The 11230-nt window shown below is 34.6% G+C and overlaps 1 long non-coding RNA gene across 1 annotated transcript; it reads right to left on the bottom strand.

Annotated features, from left to right (window-relative positions):
• Positions 1–7128: 7128 nt before the first annotated feature.
• Positions 7129–10855, bottom strand: LOC113106921 (uncharacterized). The gene is made up of 4 exons (XR_003292595.1): positions 10296–10855; positions 8876–9032; positions 7989–8078; positions 7129–7616 (listed from the first exon to the last, which is right to left on the bottom strand). It is a non-coding gene; the product is annotated as an uncharacterized LOC113106921 (long non-coding RNA).
• Positions 10856–11230: the final 375 nt, after the last annotated feature.

The following is an 11230-nucleotide window of genomic DNA, read 5'->3' on the forward strand; positions in this document are numbered from 1 at the left end:
AATAAGAAACCCTGCCCCCATTGAACTGACACTGGACTGATTTGTCCATTAATTAAATAATTAATGGACAAATGGAGTCTTTAAAGATCTCACTTTCCTTCGGAACATTGAGCAGGCAACCACGAGGAGAGCTGAGGACTGGAGGAGGGAGATGTATGGATATATATTATATAAAATCTACTGTTGGGTAAGTACATTTTGTATTATTTGATTAACGTGCTTGAGTTTTACTTGTTTGACACGAAGGAACCGAGAGCAATTATGCCCACATTGTCAACTGAAATTCACTGAGTAAGGCTAAAATTAGCTAACTTTAGAAGGCTAAAAGTTACTTATATTGATGTAATTTTTATTGTTACGTTTTAATTATTCAGGGGACATCACAGCCCACCTGTCTTATCAAAAATGTCCTGTTCACTTTCTCAAAGTTACACCACTAGTTAAAGTTGAAAATTTCAGGTTTTTTAACATTAATATGAGTTCCCTAGCCTGTATATGGTCCCCAAGTTTCTAGAAATTTGAATCGGTGTAAATTGAGATTTTTCTATCTTTCTCTGCCTTTGAGAAAATGGAAGCTCAATCAGGCTGATCTTGAATCTCCTCGTGGTGACGTTGTAACGAGAATTGTTACCTCCCCTTTCTCTGCTTTGCCCGCCCAAATATGTACATATAATTCAGTCGCAATGTCAGCACAGGCGTTTCAAACAGACTTTTATGATATGGATTCGACAGCACCGGTACAAACATTGAGTAACAGTGTTCATTAATGCCTGATCTGTGATCAGTGATTTCTGATGTGTAGCTAATCATTCAAGTTCACACAGACTTTCTTTCTAAATCGTTTAATACTGTTTATGCATCAGTGAATCAATCCAGTGACCAGTGGTGGACGAAGTACACAAATCAAGTACTTGAGTAAAAGTACAGATACGTATAATAAAATATTACTCCAGTAAAAGTAAAAGTACTCCTTTTTCAATTTTACTCAAGTGAAAGTACAAAAGTACTAAATTTTTTATGTACTTAACTAAAAAGGTACTGAAAGATAGATGTTTGCAATTTTATATTAGCACATTTGTTTTATTTTTTTTATAATCCTACTGCTCAAAATACCTGGGATTTTTTCAAAATAACCACTATATGGAGTCAAGATATATTTTGGACTACGTTGATGAGAGTAATGTTAACTGTGAAGCTTACACTGTTATGTACCTGAGAGAAAACAGAGATGACCATCTGATTTTCACCAGTAAGAAAAAAGTATTTTAAAGTTTGTTGTTTTACAGAACATCACAGTTATATATGACATGATAATAAGGCCTGAAGATTTTAAGGAAAATATAATTATATTTTCATAATGATTTTTTCCTTCTCAAACCTTGTCTGGGGTGTAAAAACACCACTGGCCAAACGGGGTGCATCTCTTCCCCTCTTTGATAATTACTGTAGTTACCATGTTCTGAACATCACATCCTTTTTTTTCTCCCCAGATGTAATCTATCTATATATATATATATATATATATATATATATATATATATATATATATATATATATATATATATATATATATAGGTGGTTGAATAACGTCCTTTGTTAACGTCCTTAATAACAATGGATGAAAATTTTAGAGCTCTACTGATGATTAAGTCTAGAGTGTGTCCACCTTTGTGTGTGGGTCCATGTACATGCTGAATCGACAAGTAAAAAAAAGCCTCAAGTCCAAATATTCATTTATCACCAATTAACTGTTTGACAAAACTTCCTGCTTCGATGTCTGAATTTAAAAAAATCTCAAACATGCTCCGATGTCCCGATCTGAATCAACCGAGTAGCGAACAGGCTCCGACCCAGCCAGCATTTCAACGTTGATTCAACGTTGAAACAACGTCAGGTACCATGGTTGAATCAACGTTGAAAAACCTTTCGATTTTGCAAATTGGATCAACGTTGAAATCACGACGTTGATTCACCGTTGAAATCGTGACGTTGATGTACGGTTGAAATCACAACGCTGATTCACTGTTGAAATCCCGACGTTGAATCAACGTTGAATAACCTTTCGATTTTGCAAATTGGATCAACGTTGAAATCACGACGTGGATTCACCGTTGAAATCGCGACGCTGTTTCACCGTCTCACCTGCATTATGGGTGAATTAGGGTCGTGCGGCAGCCCTGGGATGAAAGCTGAATGAGGTGTTGATTTTGAAAAGTTAATCAGCGTTGATAACACGACGTTGTTTCCCCGTCGTACCTTGCACCGTGTGTAAATACACCTAGATCCTAGTGGGCATTTAGATCAACACGGTACATGCAAGGCTAAAAATCTAATGACTGGCAGCAATGGCTTTACAAACAACTTCAATAAACTACCACATGCTCAAAATTGTCAAACAGCAGTTAAATTTTGGAAACATACTGTATAAAACAGATGAAAATAATCCCACACTTTATTATGCAGAGTATGCATGGAGGTAATGCTAAAAACAGGTAGTAGAACAATCCAAATACAATAATATTTAAAGGTTTTTGTAAAATAATTCGGCACAAAAATACATATTTTTTTCAGCACTTACAAGACAAACCCTTGTACCTTTATGACTGAAACCAGTGGATCTTTTATTTTGGTGGAAAACTACAGTTTCTGTCAAAAACATGTTTTAGTAATGTGTCTCATTTCAAGCGCAGGGAACTTTCAACCAGTTGATTTCTAATGGGAACGCCCCCGGACTGTGTCTTCTTTACCGTGGGGAATGCAGAATGAGATTTCTACCGCAGGGCACTCTAAAATGTTAGAACCAGCAGCCTTAGTGTATACAGTGTGGTTGTGCTTCGGGTGATCCTTGAAAGTGTCCCAGCGCTCGGTCCTTTCTGACGCTGTCCCCTCCACTCTCTCCCACTTGTGCACTTTCTGTACCGTCCTGTATAAACATTTACATTTAATAATTTAACAGACGCTTTTATCCAAAGCGACTCACAAATGAGAAGAACAGAAGCAGTCAGGTGTACAAGCGAACAACAACAGTATACAAGTGCCATGACAAGTCTCAGTTAGTCTAGTACAGAACGCATAGCCAGGTTTTTTTTTTTTAATATGAAAGACAAGAAAAGAAGGAAAAGTGCTAGCATTAGTTGGTTAAGTTCTGGTCAAAAAGATGAGTCTTAAGATGTTTCTTGAAAATGAGTAAAGACTCAGCAGTTCGGATTGAGATTGGGAGGTGATTCCACCAGCTGGACACAGTCCAGGAAAAGGTCCGTGAGAGTGATTGTGAACTTCTTTGGGATGGCACCACAAGGCGTCGTTCACTTGCAGAGTGCAAACTTCTGGAAGGCACATAAGATTTAACCAGTGAGTTTAGGTGTGTTCACAATGTTTGACAATAACTTTGATATTGTGAAATATATTTAACTGAAAACTGAATGCAAAATAAATCACACAATATTTTCACTTTACAGTTCAGTAACAGTGAGGTTGGAAACAAAGTGGACAACACTATTCATTAAACACTTATTTAATGTATTCAGATGAAAATGTACAATATTAACAAATTATTCACAAACAGTGTTTTCAGAGCCCCCAGTTATACTGTTTTAATCAGAACACTAACATTACAGTGTAGTAAAACAAGTCAAATCAAATTCAGTAAATTTTTATTAAACTAAGCACAATCAAAACCTATCACAAAAGGTCAAAGCATCTCTAGCAGAAGTGACAGTGCAATGTAGCAGAACAATTTCTTACCAATGTTTAAAGAACAAGCTGGATCCTTAATGACTCTACAAGGGGAAAGAAGAAATGGTTTACTGAAAAGTTCTTAAAAAGCAGGATTTCATATTATACCATTTCTTTAAACCACTGGTTCTCAAACTTTTTATTCCAAGTACCACTTCAGAAAATATTTGTTATTAAATATTAAGTTGCACCATAATGACCAACATTACATTTCAGCAGCGTAGTAGGCCAAACTATTCAGCTACAACTCTACAGTTAAAAAATGAGGCAGTTTTATTCTAATAAGAATATTTATTGTTGTCAGACACTTTACCATGTTTGAACATTAACACTACAACTGTGCTTACATACACAGGTAAATAAAAAAAAAGTTTAAATTAAAATGTAATTTTAATTGTAATTATGTAACAAAAGTTACAAAACTGTACTGTACTTTAACTCTAACATACTTAAATGTGCAAAAAAAAACTTACTCAAAGATTAAGTTAAAATGTATTAACATTAATTAGTTTAATTTAGTGATTCACCTGCATAACAACTAGAGGGGGCCTGACACTTTGAGAACCATGGCTTTAAACAATCCTTTTATTTATTTATTCATTTTCATTAATTCATTAAAATTATATTATTTAAATACCGACATTTGCACTTATATGTTTCAGAAAACCCTTTGAAACTATTATAAGAATACAAACATATATAACACACCTAATGCATGGGATACATACAGAGGTGGAAAGAGTACAAAAATATTCTACTCAAGTAAAAGTACCATTACATGAATGAAATTTTACTTAAGTACAAGTAAAAGTACCAGTCTAAAAATCTACTCAAGTAAAAGTAAAAAGTAGCTCGTTTAAAATTTACTCAGAGTAAAAATTACTTAGTTACACTTTAACAGTGATGGGGAGGCAAAAATGGGACCAAGGGTGTTAGACTCAGTTCCTGGAGGGCCACAGTCCTGCACAGTTCAGATATAACCCTAATTAAACAAACCTGATCCAGCTAATCTAATCATTTAGGTTTATTTGAAAACTACATGATATGTGTGCTGGAGCAGGGTTAGAACTAAACTCTGCAGGGCTACAGGCCCTCCAGGAACTGAGTTTGACACCCCTGGGATAGGCATATTAATCTCAAACTAGTTGTTTTTAATTAAAGAAATCAGTTATTTAGAATAATAAGACATTTGGGCTGTTACCAGGCAAATCAGTATCAACAAACTCATCTTTTCAATGCAGACGAAATGCAGACGCTTCATCGGAAGTGACATTTAGATGTATTTATACACTGTTTAGTGCAGGACAAGAATGCATTTACAAATCTGCAGTTATAAATGCATGAATAATGTTTTGATATACAAGGCATAAAATGTTGAATACTCATTTGAAATGATAAGAAATTAATTATTAAAAAAAAAAATCAAAAGATACTTTAAATGTGAAATTAAAATGGCCAGTATGTGTCAGCAAGTCACTGTTAATAAGTGAGTCACTGGGATTGAACCGAATCATTTAAACGGTTGATTCATTCAGGAACTAAACAGTCATGTTGCTCAGAGATGCAAAACTGTGCTTTGGTGGCTATGTTTGGAATTATTTTTTGTTGTAAAAATAGAGCAAAAACAGGCAATATGGTATCTAAAACGCAAGTCTCTTAATTAACTTGTTTACTGACCTGTTGTAAAAAAAATATTATATTATATAATTATTGTGTGTATATATATATACACTGTAAAAAAAAAAATTGTTGTTTCAACTTAAAAAAGTAAGTGTTCGTGCTGCCTTAAAATGTTAAGTTGCCTGAACTTAAATTGTGAAGTTGTCTTTACTTACGATTTAGTTGACATGACTTAAAAAAACAAGTGCAATAAACATCATTTAAGTTGCCTGAACTTAAATTGAGAAGTTGTCTTTACTTACGATTTAGTTGACATGACTTAAAAAAACAAGTGCAATAGACATAATTTAAGTTATCTGAACTTAAATTGTAAAGTTGCCTTAACTAAGAATAAAGCTGATAGGACTTTATAATACAAGTGCAATGAACATAAGTTTAGTGGACTTGAATTGTGAAGTTGTCTTAACTATGAAAAGCTGAATAGACTAAAGTGCTTAACATTTAAAATGACAAGTTGTCTTAGTGGAGGATAAATCACTTGGATTTTATTTTTCAATTAAAACCAGTTTATAAACTGTTACTTTAAACATACAGTGATGTACTGCATAAACAAAAAAAGCATAAAATACAGCGTAATGCTCTGCATGAATGACACAGTATTAAGCATAGTGCTGTACTGCATAAAACAGATGTACTGCACAAACATACAGTAATGTACATTAACAATACTGTATAAACAAAACAAGTGTCTAAATTCAAACAAGATATTTTTATAATAAAGGGTTAGTTCACCCAAATAGCAAATTTATGTAATTAATAACTTACCCTCATGTTGTTCCAAACCAGTAAGACATCTGTTTATCTTTGTAACACAGTTTAAGATATTTTAGATTTAGTCCGAGAGCTCTCAGTCCCTCCATTAAAGCTGTGTGTACGGTCTACTGTCCATGTCCAGAAAGGTAAGAAAAACATCATCAAAGTAGTCCATGTGACATCAGAGGGTCAGTTAGCATCGAAAATACATTTTGGTCCAAAAATAGCAAAAACGACGACTTTATTCAGCATTGTCTTCTCTTCCGTGTCTGTGTGAGAGAGAGAGTTCAAAACAAAGCAGTTTGTCATATCCGGTTTGCGAACGAATCATTCGATGTAACCGGATCTTTTTGAACCAATTCATTGATTCTAAACTGATTCTGTGCTAATTTTATGAGCGCGGGTAAACCGAAGGCTTGAATCAAGTGCAATCATCGCCAATGACGGCATTACGTCGAGCGCAAAAGAACCGGTGAACAATTTTCTTCAACCGGTTTATTGAATTGAACTGTATGAAAGAACTACTGGTGATCCGAAAACTGATGCAACCGGTTCTTCACTCGTGAACGAGTCAGTCTATTGTTCGTTATCTGGCTCGGCTCGGTGTTCATCTTCAGTTCTCTCTTCACAGCAGTTCAGTCAGTGTACTGTTTGAGTAAATGAATTAACACGTTAACAAAGTTGATAGCTTAAGTCATTTGTGGATTAATGCGTATAGGAGACGCAAACTGTTTAAAACGATTTGGTGAATTGGTTCAAAAAGATCCGGTTACATCGAATGATTTGTTCGCGAACCGGATATACACACTGCTTTGTTTTGAACTCTCTCACAACAGAAACGGATGATATTTTTCTTACCTTTCTGGACATGGACAGTAGACTGTACACACAGCTTCAATGGAGGGACTGAGAGCTCTCGGACTAAATCTAAAACATCTTAAACTGTGTTCCGAAGATAAACTGAGGTCTCACGGGTTTGGAACGACATGAGGGTGAGTTATTAATTACATAAATTTTTTATTTGGGTGAACTAACCCTTTAAGTTACATAAATTGTCACTGCATAAAGAACCACATTAAGAAAAAAAATCATTTAACATTCTTTGAAATGTTGAAAGGAACGTATACCTTTCAGTTAAAATGCTAAACAGTTTTGCGAAAGAGTCTATTTTTCAGTCCATGCACCGTCAAGGAACAGTGATCACCTCCAAGGTCAATTAAAATCTTCTGAATTACCTCAAATGTGTAGCGTAGTTTTTTGGGATAATCAATGTTAAGCGCAAAAATCAGTACGACTAGTTGAGCCACAGCATGAGGGAGGTCTTTGGCATCACTCAGGACAACTTGTTCCTCCACTACCACGTAGTAGTCAAAGGCATCATCTCCATCAGGCATTATGAGAATGCCCACATCCATTCCCACCATCACACCGTCTTCAATGTCAGTTTCCTACAGCAAGTATATTAAAACATTTACTGAGAATGTCAGTTATTTTATTGAAAGTATATAACACAATTTTTAGCCAAAACTTATGTAATGAAAATATCTTAATTCTGAGACTCGGTCTTGTTTGTATTTTACCGTTATCTACATCAAATCATCCTACATAAATGTCCAAAGATTCTATGAAAATATAACCCTGATATCTTTAATACTGACGAAGGCCTGAAATCACAGTGAAATTAATAGCTGAAATTCAACTTTGGCATTTATCTCATAATTACATTACAAAACTATAATACATTTCATAGACAGGGTCCTGATTAAACATACACAGAACATTATTTTAAGCAAAGGTATAATATTAACATGCAAGTCTACCTCAGCTGACTTGAAGAAATCTGATGGATCCTCGCCGAGGTAATGTGGAAGGCCTTGAAGAACAACGGCCCTTTTCATTGACATGGAATTCTTAAATAAAAGAAAAAAATGATTAGATTGATTTAGGGCAAGGCTGACAATGTAACTGCTTTATAACCATTATAGTGGAAAGCAGGGGTGCTGAAGCACCTGCTGGCATGTAGCCCATGAAAAAAAAAAATGCGGGGTGCTGGTGGTGCAATGTTAAATAAACATTTTGTAACAAATTAATAATTATTGAATAAAATGGTGCTGTTAATTGTTGCCAAAGTGTATTTAAGAAAAACATTTATTATCACTATAACTATGCAGATTAAATACATAGTTTTTTTCTTTTGTCATTTCATTACACATAACTTTATGAACTATAATATGATTTCTTTGTAAGTGTAAATTTCTTCAGTTGTTACCAATTGCATGTCAATTGCTGTTTAATTAAACTGTTGAATTAATTAACGGTTTAATAAAAATAAAATTAAAAAAAGTTGACATGTTCAATTATTTCCCCCATGTTATATGTAAACTTCGATTTAACTCAAAGTTTACATGATGCAGCACGTCACTGATGTGAAAAAAAAAATTGCAGCAATGCACAACACTAAAGATCACATTTTTAAAAATCTGTTATTTTAAGTAAACTGTACATACATAGGCAGAAGAAGAGTAGGAGCCTGTGCACAGCCTTAAAAGCTGATATTTGGACACATTTTGGGTCATATGATGATGGAGAGAAAAGGGAAAGGAACAGTGGACAGAAAATGACATGTTAGTTGATGCGTGACTCTATAGATCCAAACTTAAATAACCCAAACACATTTTAATTTGAAGCACACAACTAAAATACTCACATCACGGTCAATCTTGCATAGAAGACTTTTCAGTTCTGAAAATGCTGCTCAACTTGGCTCTAAACATCTGAAGGAACCTGGTTACATACTGATCCAACCCTGAGAGAAAAGACTTCATGAGGTCCTTAGATGTTAAGCGAGTGAACTCTGCTTCAATCTGTTAAAAGACATGACATTTACTTTTTTAGCATTTCATAAACTAATATATGTATGTGCTACATAAATTAATAGCAATGGCATTGAATAACTGCATTTATATAACTAACAATAATATAATGCCCTTAAAGTGGAGGCAGTGACCAATTTGTAAATGCGACAAATGTATAAACAATAATTCTAAAGTATTTTAGCTTCAGAAAGACTATTGTGACTAAAGAACTTAAGACATAGGGGTCTAAAGGTACACATTAATTTCGAACTGTTTCGGAATGGGCCTTACAGTTCATTGTACATGTGTGCCAAATGCAAACATTAGTTAGCAGTAAGCTTGTGTTGCATGCAGAACATACTTAAATTGTGTTTTCACATGGACATTAAGTAACGGACTGTATGTTTGTTTAGCAAAGATTCTAAAGTAATGGCTCACAAGAAAAAACGTGGAAATGTAGCAGAGTTCTAGGCAAACATGCACTAGATTGAAGTGTTTAACCGTTACACTTGCGTCTCACATCTTTTGCACAGTCTAGCAAGTTGGCATGACAATTTCTGTAAATCCCTCATGTCCCAAAAGCACGTCTTGAAACCATAGTATTTTGCACTATGCTTAGTGCTTTTCTGAACAGTTCCTGCGCGTTGCGCCTCGCCCCACCCATGGGATTCTCTAACGTGCTCGCCTGAAGACCAATCATTAAGGGAACACTTCAAGCATTGTGCATAAATTTATATTTACCAAGTCGCTACTCGTCGCTGCCCGACGCCGGCTCACATTGAAAATGAATGACTTCCGGCCACTTTGACGCTCTCGACGGTGGCGGTGTGGACACAGTTATTGATGAAGTCATATCGCCCTTTTTATATAAATGCTGTTTATCGCCTAGGCCTTCGTTAACATTTTATTACTCACCTTAAACTGCACTTAACAGATAAACAATCCCCAGAGCCAAGACAAGCACACACGAATTACCAAAACATATAGTGAGGCTGCCGCGTTAAATTGAGGAAATATCAGACGTTGCAGGTGCATTTTTAGTTCATCGTCTGTATAAAAATAATAATAATAATAATAAAAAAAATATCTTTTCTATTCTATCTTTTAATATTGTTCCTATTATTTGTCTCTAATGAATTTAACTTATTTAAACGAAAAAAAAAAAAAATCTTCCCCCAAATTACCGATTGGTATATGTAAGGCGTTAAATGGCTTACAGATAATTTTCATTAAAATGTGTAACATTAGGACTACGTTAGTTGGCCTACTCACCCAAAACTGGTCAGGATGAAGCTCGAAGATTCAGTTAATACATTTAAAAGCAGGTTTCTGCTAACTCTAAAAGACTAACTTAACAGATAAACGCCGTTGACAATCGAGGGAAAAACTCAAGATTGGAGCAAGCACATGGAAGGGTAAACGTGAGAAAATGGCGATGGCTGAAAACAGACGTTCATCTTCTGACGTCATATATATCTTTTTTTTTTATTAATTAATTAAATTTCTAACGACAGGAAGAAATGTTTGAAAGGGAATTATTTTGCCACTGTTTAAGAATGCGAACCGCCAAATAAGCACAAAGAAGAAGAAGAAGATTTTGCCAAGGAGTATTACATTTTCAATATGAAAAGCGTTAACGTCCCATGACTGGCTTACAAAGTTCAAATAATTTTTGAGCGCGAAACTGTTTAAGGCGTTGTTTATACTACAGATAGTTGATTACAGTTAATTAAAACAACATCTTAGAAGTGAGTACAGAAGCACTCAAAATAATTAAAAATCTTATAAATCTATTTCATGTAACGTAATCCAATATAAAACGTACCGTTCTGGTATTCACAATTATAAAAGATGATAACGTTACATATTAAACAGATTTTGGAGTAACTTAACATACTCACCTTACACTGACCAATATGAAGGTCCACGGCTCAGTTAACACGATGAAAATCTGGTTTGTACTGTCTGCCAAAACAAATTCGACGGTTAAACGACTCGGGTAACGTTAACGTTGTTTGAGGAGAAACTCCAGCAAGAACATCACAACATAAAATGAGAAAATGGCGGTGCTGCAGAACGACTCTTCTGGCTCATTCAGGAAAAATAATTTAAATTCTTTTTTTTTTCTTCTAATCAATGATACAATAAATTTGATCTAATTTCCACATACAGTATTACATTTTAAATATGAAAGTTGCATTATTTGT

Source organism: Carassius auratus, chromosome 8 (assembly GCF_003368295.1).
Source record: "Carassius auratus strain Wakin chromosome 8, ASM336829v1, whole genome shotgun sequence".
In the NCBI taxonomy this organism is placed as follows: domain Eukaryota; kingdom Metazoa; phylum Chordata; class Actinopteri; order Cypriniformes; family Cyprinidae; genus Carassius; species Carassius auratus.